Source organism: Anguilla anguilla, chromosome 9, assembly GCF_013347855.1.
Source record: "Anguilla anguilla isolate fAngAng1 chromosome 9, fAngAng1.pri, whole genome shotgun sequence".
NCBI lineage: Eukaryota > Metazoa > Chordata > Actinopteri > Anguilliformes > Anguillidae > Anguilla > Anguilla anguilla.
Window position 1 is genome coordinate 53,471,262 of NC_049209.1, and position 16,163 is coordinate 53,487,424.

Genomic DNA, 16,163 nt, shown 5'->3' on the forward strand with positions numbered 1-16,163 from the left:
AAGGGCAGAGGAGGAGAATTTACTGCTGAAGGACAGAAGAGTGTTAATGGAGGAGAAGAGTAGTGAAGGAGGGAGATCAGCTGATGATAACATGAGAGTGTGAGAGGGAGAGAGGGAGGGAGGGGGGAAGGAAAGAGGGAGAGAGTGTGTGTAACGCTTTTATGTGAAAGCATGCATAATGAGATGGGCAGAATCTATGTGTGGGTTTGTCTGAAAGTGAGAAGTAGAGGTGAATGACAGGGCAGAGGAGATTAGAGGATGAAACGGAAGAGAGAGAGGGAGAGAGGAGGAGAGGAGATAAGGATGAAGAGGAGAGGAGGAAAAGAGGATGAAAGCAGAAGAGGTGGATGGAAAGTCAATTAAAAATAGGCAGTGTGTGCATGAGAGAGCAGCTGAAGTATGTGTGTGTCTGTGTGTGTGGGTGTGTGTGTGTGTCCGTGTGTGTCTGTGTGTGGGTGTGTGTGTTTGTGTCCGTGTGTGTGGGTGTGTGTGTCTGTGTGTGGGTGTGTGTGTGTGTGTGTCCGTGTGTGTGGGTGTGTGTGTCTGTGTGTGTGTGTCTGTGTGTGTGTGTGTGTGTGTGTGTGTGTGTCTGTGTGTGTGTGTGTGTGTCTGTGTGTGTGGGTATGAGTGTGTAAGTGAGTGTGTGCTGGGGGGAAATCTGTCTGCCAAAGAGATACTGAGACAAAGAAAAAAATATTTGGGGAAGGAGGAGAGAAAAAGAGAGAGCTGAAGATGAAAGGGGCCAGGTGATTTCAGGTGTATGTGGGGGGGGGGGGGGTGTGACAGGTATGTGGGCAAATCTATTTAAACGTGATGTTTTTCTCCATAAAAATGATTTGAACGTAATGTTCTTCTCCATATAAAACGATTTTTAAACATAATGTTTTTCTCCGTAAAAACGTTTTAAACATGCTGTTTTTCTCCATAAAAACTATTTAAACGTAAAATTATTTTCCATATAAAACAAGATTTAAACGTAATAATTTTCTCCATAAAAACAATTTAAACGTAACGTTTTTCTCCATAAAGCAGCGAGCTGTGAAATAAACAAATCCACCTGCAGCTGAAAATTTTAATTAATGAGAGCAGTTACCAGGACAACTAACTGAAATACTGAAATACCTGTACCCCCTCCATCTCCCTCCCTCCCTTACACTTCCTGTGACTCTTCCTCTTTCTCTCTCTCTCCCTCTCTCGCTAGTTCAAGTTCACTTTATTGGCAAGAGCACGGAGTTCGTTTATGTTGCCAAATAATTTCTCTCTGAATTTCACTCCAGTTCCCATCAGCAAGATCGTAGTGCCAACACTAATAAATATCGTTAACGGCAAAATGAATGACGTGAACGACAATAACAGCGAGGAAATTTAAACGAAACTTATTTAACACGTTTATGAACAATAATGAAAATGATCATAACAGCTGTGACGATGCTAAGAATGTTAGCAGTCTTAGAAACCATGTGACCCCGTTGCTCAGGCAACAGCATCACAGACACACAGCGGCCCTCCCTCCACACAGCGACGGTTTTTCAAATCAAGGCGACCAAGAAAGGAATACTGCACAGAGGGGATGGGTCTGATTGGGCGAGAGGCAGAGTGTTCTACAGAATGGATGGGTCTGATTGGGCGAGAGGCAGAGTGTTCTACAGAATGGATGGGTCTGATTGGGCGAGAGGCAGAGTGTTCTACAGAATGGATGGATCTGATTGGGCGAGAGGCAGAGCGTTCTATAGAAGGGATGGATCTGATTGGGTGAGAGGCAGAGTGTTCTAGAGAAGAGATGGATCTGACTGGGTGAGAGGCAAAGTGTTCTATAGAAGGGATTAATCTGATTGGGTGAGAGGCAGAGTGCTCTATAGAAGGGATTGATCTGATTGGGTGAGAGGCAGAGTGTTCTATAGAAGGGATGGATCTGATTGGGTGAGAGGCAGAGTGTTCTATAGAAGGGATTGATCTGATTGGGTGAGAGGCAGAGTGTTCTATAGAAGGGATTGATCTGATTGGGTGAGAGGCAGAGTGTTCTATAGAAGGGATGGATCTGATTGGGTGAGAGGCAGAGTGTTCTATAGAAGGGATGGATCTGATTGGGTGAGAGGCAGAGTGTTCTATAGAAGGGATGGATCTGATTGGGTGAGAGGCAGAGTGTTCTAGAGAAGAGATGGATCTGATTTGGTGATAGGCAGAGTGTTCTATAGAAGGGATTAATCTGATTGGGTGAGAGGCAGAGTGCTCTATAGAAGGGATTGATCTGATTGGGTGAGAGGCAGAGTGTTCTATAGAAGGGATGGATCTGATTGGGTGAGAGGCAGAGTGTTCTATAGAAGGGATTGATCTGATTGGGTGAGAGGCAGAGTGTTCTATAGAAGGGATTGATCTGATTGGGTGAGAGGCAGAGTGTTCTATAGAAGGGATGGATCTGATTGGGTGAGAGGCAGAGTGTTCTATAGAAGCGATGGATCTGATTGGGTGAGAGGCAGAGTGTTCTATAGAAGGGATGGATCTGATTTGAAAAGCAGTGGGTCTGCTCTAGTATCTGATTTGGGGTTGCCGGTGTTCTTTATTGACTGTGACTCGGTGAAAGGCAGCGGTTCTGCTCTAGTATCTGATTGGATAACAGGCGGTGCAGCACTATACCTGGGGGAAGACCCCCCCACCCCCCCGCCCCCCACCCAACTCCCCAGCACCTGCTCTTTCCATCACCCCAGTCAATTAAACACGAAAATACACAGACAGAAAACAAAGAATTTGCACTCTACCGCTCTCTCTCTCTCTCTCGCTCTCTCTCTCTCTCTCTCTCTCTCTCTCTCTCTCTCTCTCTAGTCCCTCAGACCCTTGGCGAGCATCCCAGCTGTTACCATGGCAACCAGCCTGCACAGTAACTTCTGGGTGTTCCATTGACGGTTTGTGTACACACATACGCACGCGCACACACACACACACACACATACACACACACACACACACACACACACACAGGTGAAGCCTCTGAGCTAGGCTGGGTGTAGACAGCTTGCTCCAAACAGCTGATGAACCTGAGCCCCCCCCCAAACCTCTGCCAATTCCCCCACCCCCCACCCCACCCCCTCCAGCAGATGCCATTCCACAGTGGGGTCGTAACCCCAGTCCCATCACATTACAGTGGTGGCTGAGAGCCAGGGAGACTGCGGGCTCAGCACTAACTCAGCTGGGGACTGGAACACAGACCCTCCTGTCAACCCTGACACTCTGGCCTCAGGCAGGGAAGAGGGGGAGAGGGAGAGGGGGAGAGAAGGAGAGAGAGAGAGGGGGGGGCGGAGGGGGAGAGAGAGGGAAAGAGAGAGAGATGGGGGGGGAGAGATAGGGAGAGAGAGAGAGGGAGAGAGGGGGGGAGAGAGAGAGGAAGCAAGAGATGAATGAAGGCCGGGAGCTGGAGTGGGAGGGAAGGAGAGCAGACGCTTCCCACAGGGAACGAGTGGGCGTGGAGAGAGAGAGAGAGAGAGTGCATCCGCAGGACAGCCAGCTCAGAAAGTGGGTCTGTGTGTGTGTGTGTGTGACTGTGTGTGTGTGTGCGTGTGTATGAGAGACAGACAGAGAGAGTGAATGTGTGTCAGTGTGTATGCACATGCGCACATGATGATCAGTTCACTCATTAATGAGGCTGTAACAGGTGTGTGTGTGTGTGTGTGTGTGTGTGTGTGTGCGTGTGTGTGTGTGCAGTTAGTGCTCATGTGACAGATTGAGATTCATCTGTGAGGCACGAAGCGTGTGCTGAGCAGAACACAATCCCCCCCGAAACACGCTACACACTACACACTACACGCTACACGCTCCCCACCAGAGCCCCGCCTCGTTTCAGATAATAACGCAGAATCAGTCACATCTCCGCTCGTCCCAGAACGTGTGGATCTAACTGAGACATAAACTCTCAGTGGAGGCTCCGCTCTGAGCACTGAGGAACCCACAGAAGCTTCATTAACTCCGGCTGAGACCTCACCCTGCACACGGAGCGCTCTGAGAGGAAAAGAGGAAGAATGAACGAATGAATAATAAAGGAGAAAATGACCTTTTATAATTAATGCAGAAAAAACAAACGCATGTTGGTGTGTGTGTGTGTGTGTCTGTGTGTGAGTGTGTGTGTATGGGTGTGTGTGTGTGTGACTGACACAATGCTGCAGGCAGGCATTAGCAAGAGCAGCGATGGGACTGATACTGCACTGTGTGTGTCTATGTGTGTATGTGTGTGTGTCTATGTGTGTATGTGTGTGTGCGTGTGTGTGTGTGTGTGTGTGTGTGCGTGTGTGTGTGTGTGTGTGTGTGTGTCTGTGTGTGCGCGTGTGTGTGTATGCATACTTGGTCATCCTTTGAATGTAGGGCATCCCTCCTTTCCTCTCATCCCTTTCTCTTTCTCCCCTCCCTCTCTTTTCCTCCCTCGCTCCTGTCCTCCTGACGCAGTGGCGAACAGAAGCTCCAGCATTAGGCACGAGGGCTGAGACGCTTCCGGATGTTTCCACAGATCCTGGCACACCGGCCCTCCCTCATTCACACCAAACGCTGCTGCTTTTCAAAAGACTTTCTCTTTCTATAAATAGACTGAAGATGTAGAAAACGCCCCAAATCAGTCCCCAATCAGCAACCAATCACACCTCTTTAACCCACACGGCAACCAATCACAACTCTTTAACCAACACAGGAATCAATCACACCTCTTCAACCAAAACAGGAACCAATTAGAACTACTTAACCAACACAGGAACCAATCACACCTCTTTAACCAACACAGGAACCAATCAGAACTCTCCAGAAACACAGCTGAGGTGAGAAAAACACCACCATTAATACATAATTCATTTCCTGTTATTGATTTTCTATTTCCCGTGTAGAGGGCTCACATTATGTCAGTGTGAGGTTGCGTTCCTTAAGCTCATAAATACGGTCCATTCAGAGCTGGATATTTAACAAACGCATTTTAGGCTAGCTGCTTTTCTCAGGAGCTCGGCAGTACCTGGGGAGCAACATCACCTCCTCCTCTTCCTCCTCCTCCTCCTCCTCACTCACCCCTTCTTCCCGCTCTCGGACTCCCGGTTCCTCCACTCCAGACGGCTCTTCCGGTAAAGCAGGTTCATGCCGGCGTGCGGCCTGGAGCCCTCTCGGCCAATCACAGCGCAGTGCAGCTGCTCGCCCCGCCTCTCGATGTCACGCAGGAAATGCTCCACCGCCACATCCTGGGCGGGGCCTGAGCTCATCGTACAGAGGCCAATCAGGAGAGAGGGTTTGGGGGGGGGGAGGAGGGGGCGGGGCGAAGGAGGGAGGGAGGGGCTTCAGGAACAACCCCCCCCTGCCTGTGATGTCCTGTAAAGAAAGGGGGAGGAGACTGTTAGGGCCAATAGCAGCAGACCTGTGAGAGGGGGAGGAGACTGTTAGGGCCAATAGCAGCAGGCCTGTGAGAGGGGGAGAGAACTGTTAGGGCCAATAGCAGCAAATGGTGAGCCAAGGGTTATCGTTGATTGGTTCTGCAGTTAGTAAGTCTCTGTATTCTTAAAGTAGCACCCACACCAAACCCATTTTATGACTCATAAACGGAAACAGTGGGATGGGCGTGTTTTGTTGACTCAAATGAACAAACTCACAGGGAGCTCACATTCACTTGAAATAGTTTTGGCCGACACCAGGCGAACAGTCACGGGGGGGGGGGGGGGGGGGGGGGGGTAGAGAGAGTTTGTGTGTGAGGAGAAAGCAATGCCCCCCCTCCCCCCCACCCCCAGCAGCTACAAGAGAGCAGGGGACCATGAGTCAGCTGGCAGGGTCCCGCTGCGGCACTGCTCTGCTTGCCACCCCCCCCCCCCCCCCCCCCCCCCCCCCGCTCCCCCCTCCTGCTCCCCCATGCATGTCAGTGTGCCCTCGAGCAGGTGAGTGTTCTGATTGGCCTGCTGGCTCACAGCGGCACCTCTGTATTTTTCCATCCCCCCCCAGTTTGGAGAGGGAGGGGGGTGCTCTGATTGGCTGTGCCGCGGTAATCCCCGCTCTTATCGCTCGTTACCGCGGTGACGCTGGAGCGGCCATGTCGAGCCGCGCTGCAGCGCTTACTGTACGGAGTGTGTGTGTGTGTGTGTGTGTGTGTGTGTGTGACTGCATACCCATGCATGGGTACATGCGTCTCAGCGTATGTACATTAATGCCTGAAGTACAGCTGCCATTCCAGCACACACACACACGCACACACACACACACACACAAACACCCGCTGTCACCATGCCGCATTATGCTGTCACTGTGCTTTATTATGATGTCACAATGCCGTAAGAACCTTCCTGGAGACAGAGGCAGGCTGACAGGGTGGTGTGAGTCAGGGGTGGCTAAACAGAGAGAGAGAGAGAGAGAGAGAGGGAGAGAGAGAGAGGTACAGACACACTGACAGCGGAAGGGAACAATAAATAGAAATATAAAGTAAATGGAGAGAGAGACAGAGAGAAAGAAAACAGAGAGAGGGACGGAGTTAGGGAGGGAGGGAGAGAGAACGGGTATGGATGGGGGAGGGTGTGTGTGTGTGTCTGTGTGAGAGAGAGGTCTCCTAGCAACGCTGTCTACTCTCTCTCTCTCTCTCTCCCTCTCTCCCCCTCCCTCTCTCCCTCTCTCTCTCTCTCCTGCCTGTGTGTGTGAACCCGGCAGAAAGGGAGAGGTATAACGGCAGAACTGTCAGAGCATCACAGAGCGCAGAGAGTATCAAACCGAGCGGGAGAGAGAGGGAGGCACGTTCACTCCGTCTCCCGACATCGCTGCGAAAGACAGAAAATATCGAAAATATCTTCGCTCGATCAAAGCGCCGCGCGGCTAGCTGTCTACCTGCTGTCTACCTGCTGTCTACCTGCGGTTTACCTGCTGTCTACCTGCTGTCTACCTGCTGTCTACCTGCGGTCTACCTGTGGTCTACCTGCTGTCTACCTGCGGTCTACCTGCTGTCTACCTGCGGTCTACCTGCAGTCTACCTGCTGTTTACCTGCTGTCTACCTGCAGTTTACCTGCGGTCTACCTGCTGTCTACCTGCTGTTTACCTGCGGTTTCGCCGTGCAGCGGCAGTCCGTGACACACATACACACTGACACACAAATGCAGGAAGAGGAAGAAGAAGGCCCAACTTCACAAGAAATCAAAGCCGTTCAAATATAAAATCAGGTTATACATGCGAGTATAAACATCATACATTAAACAGATTAATTATATCTATACTTGCCTTTGGCAAGTTTGTATTTGACATACACTATATGACCAAAAGTATCTGGACACCCCTTGGTCTGGGGCTGTTTTTCATGGTTTGGGCTAGGCCCCTTAGTTCCAGTGATGGTAAATCTTAATGCTACTGCAAACATTCACATTCTAGACGATTCTGTGCTTCCCCAGCAGTTTGGGGAAGGCCCTTTCCTGTGTCAGCATCACACTGCCCCCAGGCACACAGCAAGCTCCATATAGAAATGGTTTTGTCAAGAATGGTGTGGAAGAATTTGACTGGCCTGCACAGAGCCCTGACCTCAACCCCATCCAACACACTTCGGCTGAATGGAAGCAAGTCCCTGCAGCAGTGCTCCAACATCTAGTATAGAGCCTTCCCAGAAGAGTGGTGGTTGTTACAGCAGCAAATGGGTGGACCAACTCCATATTAATGCCCATAATTTTGGATGAGATGTTGGAGATCAGGTGTCCACATACTTTCATATGTAAATATGGTCTTCTCCTCCATGTCATGCTGAATTTTTTATTGCAGCGCATGAAGCAGAAGGACCGCAGAGAAAATTTGCACTTCCAAGACAGATGGGCATCGTCTGCTCGACTTGCGCTGATTTCCATTCGTCCACGTGCCGCGTCAGTCACGCCTCTGAGGCAGATCATTGGTCGCTCCACCTCCCAGGTGGGGGCGGGGCTTCGTGGAAGCGCTAGCACTGCATCGATCACAGGCAGCCACTTATCATAAAAAATGTTTTTTGACACGGACCATTTGCGGGGAAAATGAGCTCCTGAGACGTAATTACAGACGGACTAGCAGGGAGACAGGAGGGGGGGGGTCATTCTGAGGGGGGGGGGGGGGCGCAGATCAGGGCTTTAATAGAATTACAGAGCAGGCAGAGAGCATGTACTACACACACTGGCACCCTTCAGTCAAACTGTGCAGACTGTCAGGACCACACACACACACACACGCCATATATCTGCGTACACACTCGCACACACACACACACACCATACATCTGCACACACACACATGCATACACCACACATCTGCGCACATACACACATGCACACACATGCGCACACACACACACACACCCATGTGCGCACTCACTCAAGCGCACACACACCATACTGTACATGCTCACACACAGTCCATCTCTGATCTTCCTCTGTTTTCCTGCCCTCCTCTTCCTCATCACGGTGTGTTCTTGTCACCCATGAATCTTTCATGGCACAGGAACCGAAAATAATCCTGAGCTCTGAGATAGGGAGGGAGGGAGAGAAGGAGGGAGAGAGAGGGAGGGAGGGAGAGAGGGAGGGAGGGAAGGGGGAGAAGGCAGGGGGAGAGAGAGGGAGGGAGGGAAGGGGGAAGAGCAGGAGAGGGGGAAGGGGGAGAGCGAGGGAAGCAGAGAGAGGAGAGGGAAGGGGAAAGGAAAGAGGGAGGGAGAGAGGGAAGAGGGAAGGGGGAGAGGCAAACAGGGAAGGAGAGAGAGGGAGGCTGAGAGGGAGGGAGAGAGAGGAGGAATGAGGGAGGGAAGGAGGGAGGGAGAGAGACAGAGAGGGTGGGAGGAGAAGATATATTTGTCTCTCTGAGTCTGCACCTGTTACCACATTTCACCAGCAGGGTGGTGCTCTCTCTCTCTCTCACACACACACACACACCCACACATACACTCACAGGCACACACACAAACACACACACACACACACATAGACAACAGAGTGTGTTGGCCTGTCAGTCAGCATCTGTGCTACCCCCATTTAAAATGGCGAGGTTTGGAGGAGAGGGCATTTGAAATGACGTGGTTTTGGGGAGGTTCCAGGGGCAGGCCACAGCATGTCAGTGACGATGGCTGGATAGTTCTGAGGGGTACAGATGTTTTAACAGCATGTCCTGCAGCTAACCTGTCCCCTGTGCTGCCATGGTAACAGCAGGTTACCGTGTGCACCACAAACAGCCCATCGTCACGGGTCCTCTCCACCGCACTGTTCTCTGGGACAGGAGAGGAGAGGTGAACCGGGATTCTCTCCTCTGTCTCTCTTCCTCCCTCTCTTCCCTCGCTCTCCCTTTCCCCGGACCTCCCTCTCTCTCTCTCTCTCTCTCTCCCGCTCTCCCATTTCATGTTCCATTAAACTGCTTCTCTGAAACATTTATGCTTCCTGACTGTTTTTCCCCTATCGTTCTCCTGCTCTGCTCCAAGCTTGCTATTTTTTCCCAGGCTGTTGCTGAGCAGGGTGCAAACTGCTCTCTTAATCCCCCTTTCCCTCTCTCTCTCTCTCTCTCTCTCTCTCTCTCTCTCTCTCTCTCTCTCTCTCACGCTCTCTCTCTCTCTCTCTCTCTCCCTCTCTCCCTCTCTCTCTCTCTCTCTCTCTCTCTCTCTGCATCTCATGGGAAGCAGGAGACAGAGAGCTGTTTGGCAGCCCGACTGGGACGGCCACAGCCCAGCAGCAGTGTGACACAGGACACATTGTGATGCAACAGAGAGACAGACGGACTCATTATGACATCACAGAGCCACCGGCCTGATCAGTCGCCGTGACAATCGCACACCCGCTGGAGCACAAGCGTTCCGTTCTGTCCAGTCGGACCCACAGCCTTGTCTCTGTCAGGGGAGGACAGTGACTCTACAGATCTGAGCGCGCTCAGTCTGAACGCGGGACAAGGCCGTACACTGAAGCTACCGCTAAGCTAAAAAAGCTGCAAAACATCCAGTAAAAACTTCCTAGATCACACACCGTGTTATCTGCTCACCAATGAGACACAGGGCATCGAAGTGCTCAATACCAACATTTCAGCCAATGTGAAGGTAAAAGTCATTCTGATTGGCTGTCCCATTGTGAGAGTATGCAGTGTACGCCAGTACGCAGCGCTGAGTACTGAAATTAATATAAGGCCTCTCTTTCTGACTCAGGCTGTGACCTTTGACTTCTGACATCACTCCCCCTTACCTGTACTTCAGAGTTTGTGTGGCGAACCCCCCCCCCCCAACATAACAGCCCTTTCCAGTAAAATGGGTATCATTGCATCACTTAAACGCTTCCAAGAAATGAACAGGGGAGATTTGCTCATCGCTGAATGATCAGGCATGAGGGACCAGCGCTGCATTCGAACTGTCTGTCCAGCTGCGTCCTACATTCTCTCTCCATCCCTCCTTTTCTCCCTCCCTCCTTACTCTCTTATCCTCCATTCCTTTCTCACTCTCTCCATCTCTACCTCTGTAAGTCTCTTTCCCTTCCTGGCTCCCTCTGTTTCTCTCTCTCTCTACATCCCTCCCTCACTCTCGCTCTCTCCATCTCTCCCTCTGTAAGTCTCTCTCCCTTCCTGGCTCCGTTTCTCTCTCTCTCTATGTCCCTCCCTCTCTCTCTCTCTCTCTCTCTCAAGTGCATTGTTCATGCACATAATCCAAATCATGTTGTTCCAATAACTAGCAACTGGACAACCCCCCCCCCCTCCCCACTGCACTGGCGTCAATCCCATTTTATTAACTTCATTTTAATCATTTAAAATTCAATTCCGTAGTTAAAAATACCTGTGGAGGTGTCCCAGAGCCAGGTACTGCTGGGTTCTGCTTTGGCCTTAAAATCAGCAAGCAGTTCAGACCCAAAAGAATCAGGTGAGGTGAGCTAACAGGGGGCGAGCAGGTGCTTTACCTGTCTCTCCAGCCCCCCAGCCCTGCGGACACAGACCAGCCACACAGCATTATGGGTGTTTTTAATTACAGCTCAGTTCATTTCCTCCAGTGAAATATAATTGACCACAATTGACACAGTGAGGTTTTCGTGGGCAAGACAACACTGACTGGGGTTTAGCTCACCCCCCCTCCACCCTGCCCGCATCACTGACAGCTCCCCCCCCCCCGCTCGCTGTGCTGGTGCGCCTCTCCCCTAACTCACACCACAGAGCTCATATTCGTCTCAAACGCCAGCGTCGGTGCGAGACACCGCTAAGATCCCTAAATTGAATTCCCCCCCCCCCCCCCCCCCCCGCGCTAAAGTGCAGTCGGATCACCGATAACCAGCGCAGGCCAAGCTCACAGGCTCCGGCGTCGGATTACACACAGAGCCGCCATCTCCTGTTCTCCGGAAACACCAAAAACTGTGGAACATTTTGCCTCTAAAAGGAAAAAAAAAGCCCTCAGCTCCTGACACTGAGCCTAATGATTGCACTTAAGACTCAGGACCGAGCTTCAAGCGCCTGGCCACTAGAGGGAGCACCAGTAAGCCGGTGATGTGATGATGACTGTCGTTCATCGTCAAACCGCCTACTGGATGGCGATGACCGTCATTCTCTGTGACTGCACCATCTGTCCAAAGACCTTCTCACGTATTCCTTTGTCAAAACAACTTTTTTATTCCAGAGTAGCCGTGTGTGTGTGTGTGTGTGAGTGTGTATGCGTGTGCGTGTGTGTGTGTGTGTGTGTGTGAGTGTGTGCGTGTGTATGTGCGTGTGTATGTGTGTGAGTGTGTGTGTGAGTGTGTATAAGTGTGTGTGTATGTGTGTGCGTGTGTGTGTGTGTGTGTGTGTTTGCCGCTTTCTCAAACAGTCTCAGCATCATGTCAGCCATTACGGAAGAGCAGCTGCACAGACAGCACAAGCGGAGTGTTAAGAAATTCACTTACTCAGGCGTTGAGTAAATATCCCGCTGTATAAATTGACTGTATGTGAAGATGTGAGAGTACGTGGCTCTGGCTGGGGTAGCTGCCGAGTCTGCTGAACACATGAGCATAAGAGATGCAGTTTCGAGCATAAAATCAGCGCAAACACACTCAGTATTCTGGCTACCAACGCGCTCTCCTCTCTCCTGGACCTAGAGTTGGAGAAACCCTGGTCCGAAGCGCCCAAACCCATGCTCATTTCCTCCTCCTCTCTCTGAAGGGGCAACCACGGGTCCCCACATGGAGACCTGCTTCCCATTGGCCTGATCGTTTCACCCGAGCCGGATAAAGATGAGTCTGAAACGGACTCGTAGCCAGAGGCCCTGCACAAGGGGGCGGAGAGGGGCGTGGCCTCGTTACGGAAAACGTCGTGTAAACTGCAGCAGCGTGGACGAGGAAAGGAGGAGAACATTCTCTCAGTTTCATCTGCGCTGGAAAATAAAACAAGAGGGACAAGAAAAATCCACAATGAAAAAAAACAAACATCCGGTTTGTCTCTCCGCTAGGGCAGGACGGCAAAAGTTAAGAAAACAGAGCTTTTGGCATTCCTTCCGCGTTACCGCTGGAGCAATCAACCCTGTCGCTGTCTCATTGAAAAACATTGAATATCCGGGTTGGCCCTCAACTGCAACCCGCTACCATGTGAATGCAGCATGACGCCGTAGCTGCGAATTTTACGGATGATTGTTACTACCGTCACGTGGCAATTGAGATCTTTGGCCCTGGCTTCCCGGTCGCCCGCTGAGCACGGGGGCCTGTGTACGTCTGCCAGTTAAGGTGCCTGTTAATTGCATAGTGATATGACGGATTTGCCATTCACTTAGTTATCTGGTTGCAAAAAAAACCCGGCTTCGGTGTGTTTGAGGATTGAGAAAACACCGCTTCGAAACAACGACGAAGGCACAGCCCCCCCCCCGCCCCTTCCGGCGAAAATGCACGCGTGCACCCGCGCGCTCATCCAGCCAGACACCCAAACTCACGCGCAAATTACACACCTGGGTACGCTACTCCAAACGCCTACGCGCCATTGTACAAACCGAGGAAGGATTCTTATCGCACCACACACCTGTAATAAACACCGCCAGGTTTTACTGGGAAATGTATAACGCCTATATAATACTATCAGTCCAGATGGAAGCAGCTTGCCAAATTTAACCAAGTCGACATTCCTTCACCTGAAGTTGTACTTACAAACTGAGAAATCTTGACCAAATCCACATATAGTAGCTGGCATCGATTCGTTTTCTTTTCCTTTGGAATGTCTGCTTATATTTATTGCTTATTTGTGTTTGGTCTCGGGCGTATTGGAATTCGATGCTCACGAAGGCGAACCTAATGTAGGCAGATAACAACATCAGCAACAACAACAACAACAACAACAACGAGACGTACCTGTGTTTCTGCGGTTGGTTTCACATCCAGCCGCGAGGAGAATCTGGGATTTTCCCACAAATGGCGTGCGATGAAAAGCTGGTCGTCAATTTAAGTGTACGGTTTTGTATACACTATTTTCAGGTATATTCATCATTTAATGTCTAACAAACCCATAACATTCGTGGTCCAATTTCATTATGAAACGACGTCAAGTCATTTTCATTGCGTATATTGGAGATGGAAAAAAAACGAAAAACATTTCGTCTGCTCATTAAATGATGTTCATTCAAATAATTGGCCAAATACTGCACATAGCTCGCGGCGCACTAACGGCGAACTGTACCCTGACGCAGAGGGAAATAGAACTGAAAACATAATGCGATCGCCGGTTATAAAAACAAACAACCAACCCGACACTCAGGATACTGAGAATACGAGAATATTCAAAAAGGGTAGTTGATAAAACCGTGGCAACGGAAAGAGAAAGAGCCGAAAGGTAGATTTCTTCGAAAATACTCGCCGTTATCTTATTTTACCATCGATTCCGTTTCTTTCATTTGACATGTCAGACTTGCCCCGGCATTAGAGCTGAAATTGAAATCCGTGGTGCAAGTCACTGCGACATTTCAAAAAAATTAGCCTAAAAATAACAACAAAAAGCCTCATTCACAAAAAAGAAAAAAAAAACAATGGAGGAATATTCCGAGCCCCGGCGTTCTAGGGACGCGTCAAATTTAACGAAGGAACACAAATAAATAAACATAAATAAACACGAATTTGCTGGTTTAAGTGGTACTATTAATATTAATATTTCAGCTTCCCCGCGAGCGGCAATGGCTCAAATCCCAGGCGTGATGAAGAACCTGATGAAGATTCCGTTCTCCTACACGTCTCACTCCCCGGAATTCCAGTTTTGTCTTTTTTCTCCTCCATATTGTCGTTTTTACGGGTTGTCAATACCTGCTCGGCGTGGACACCCTTTCATTTTCACATTTTCGTTCACAATTTGCACGCTGCCCTTCTCCAACGGCTCCCCCCGTAATAACCTCCTCGCGAGTGTTTTGCCTGCGCTCGCGGTACAGACGTAAGCACGCTGTCAGCGGTCCCACTCTTCTCGAGCTTCGACACGTTCCCCCGTCACTCAGAGACACGCACAGTTATCTGCACGCGGGGACATTCACGCGGATGACACACGGCAGCGGTTTCAAAAGGCAGAGCTTGGTGCCAAACCATCGGCGCGAACAGAAACCCTGACAAACAAACCCATTGAAAAACCAGACAGTACCAATCGCTGACGGGGTTATTACCCACGCGCACACACGCACTGTACCGACAGAACTGTACGCGCGGCAAAGAAAGGGATGTATTTTTATACTCGCACTGAAATGTCCAATGTTTAAATATGAATATTGATGAGATACTTAGACCTTGCATTACAAAATTTTTAAAATGTACACTGACTGACACTCCAGCAGCACATACAGTGCCCTCTAAAAGTATGGTAACGGTAGAGTGAAATGTGCTATTTGTGCTACATACTGTACTTTAGGCATTTGGATTTGAGACCGAAGGATTAATATGAGGCAAAGAACAGACGATCAGCTTTTATTTCATGGAATTAACATGCGTAGCTGATTGTTTTACCATTTCACAGGAACAGTTCAGCAAACTTGCACATGCAAAACAACATCAGGGGCATGGCGGTACTTGTCTGTCATAATCAATAAGCAGTGTAAAGCTTGCATTAGTTATGTATGATGTTGCATGTGCACACATGCACAAGCATGCACACCTGCGCACACACCCACCCACCTTCACATGCACACCTGTGCACACACCCACCCACCTTCACATACACACCTGTGCACACACCCACCCACCTGCACATGCACACCTGCGCACACACCCACCCACCTGCACATGCACACCTGCGCACACACCCACCCACCTGCACATGCACACCTGATTTGAATGATTTTTATCATTAAGTGTCTATCTTATTCCTGTCTATTTATTAATCTGTGATTACCTGTGTGTGCATGTGTGAGTGTGCATGTGTGTGTGTGTGTGCGTGTGGTGTGTGTGTGTGCATGCGTGTGTGTGCGTGCGTGTGTATGTGTGTGTGTGTGTGTGTGTGTGTGTGTGCATGCATGTGTGTGTGTATGTGTGTGTGTGTTTATACGCGTGCATAAACAGTTTGCTGAAGTTTTATTACTCCCCCTTGCTCCAGTGGGCTGTGTCTTTATGAACAATTGGTGGATGAAAGCGATATGAGACACACCTGGGATGATTCCCCGTGACCCTCAGGTGTGCCCCCCCTCCCAAAGGGGCCTCCCCAGGGTCACAGGCTGTCAAACTGAAACAGCAGTATTTGCATCTCTTCCAAATATCATTCAGAGTGAACAAGGAATTTAACACACACTTAACATGCAGCAGCTCTGCGTTTATAAAATTACTCTCGAGTCCCATAAGAGACTTTCCAAAGCAAAGCACAACCAAAGAAAACTTTTTCCTTAAATCAAGATATATCTTGTCAATAGATTATCCATCTATATAATCCAAAGACAAATTGTCTGATGGTTGGCAAGGTGAAGATGTTTTATGGTGATAGAACAGCTCAAATGGATGAGAGCCAGTAACTATTTTACACCCTACAGGCCACACAGTACTACAGGAGAGCCAGTGACTATTTTACACCCTACAGGCAACACACAGTACTACAGGAGAGCCAGTGACTATTTTACACCCTACAGGCAACACACAGTACTACAGGAGAGCCAGTGACTATTTTACACCCTACAGGCAACACACAGTACTACAGGAGAGCCAATGACTATTTTACACCCTACAGGCCACACAGTACTGCAGGAGAGCCAATGACTATTTTACACCCTACAGGCAACACACAGTACTACAGGAGAGCCAGTGACTAT

At 49.7% G+C, this 16,163-nt stretch overlaps 1 long non-coding RNA gene and 1 pseudogene across 1 annotated transcript in view; one reads left to right on the forward strand and one right to left on the reverse strand.

Annotated features, from left to right (window-relative positions):
• Positions 1-9,743, forward strand: part of LOC118235971 — a 44,246-nt gene extending 34,503 nt beyond the window's left edge. The window contains exon 4 of the long non-coding RNA XR_004766956.1: positions 9,600-9,743. This is a non-coding gene — a long non-coding RNA (uncharacterized LOC118235971). The remainder of the gene's footprint in view (positions 1-9,599) is intronic.
• Positions 1-14,533, reverse strand: part of LOC118235970 — a 21,918-nt pseudogene extending 7,385 nt beyond the window's left edge.
• Positions 14,534-16,163: the final 1,630 nt, after the last annotated feature.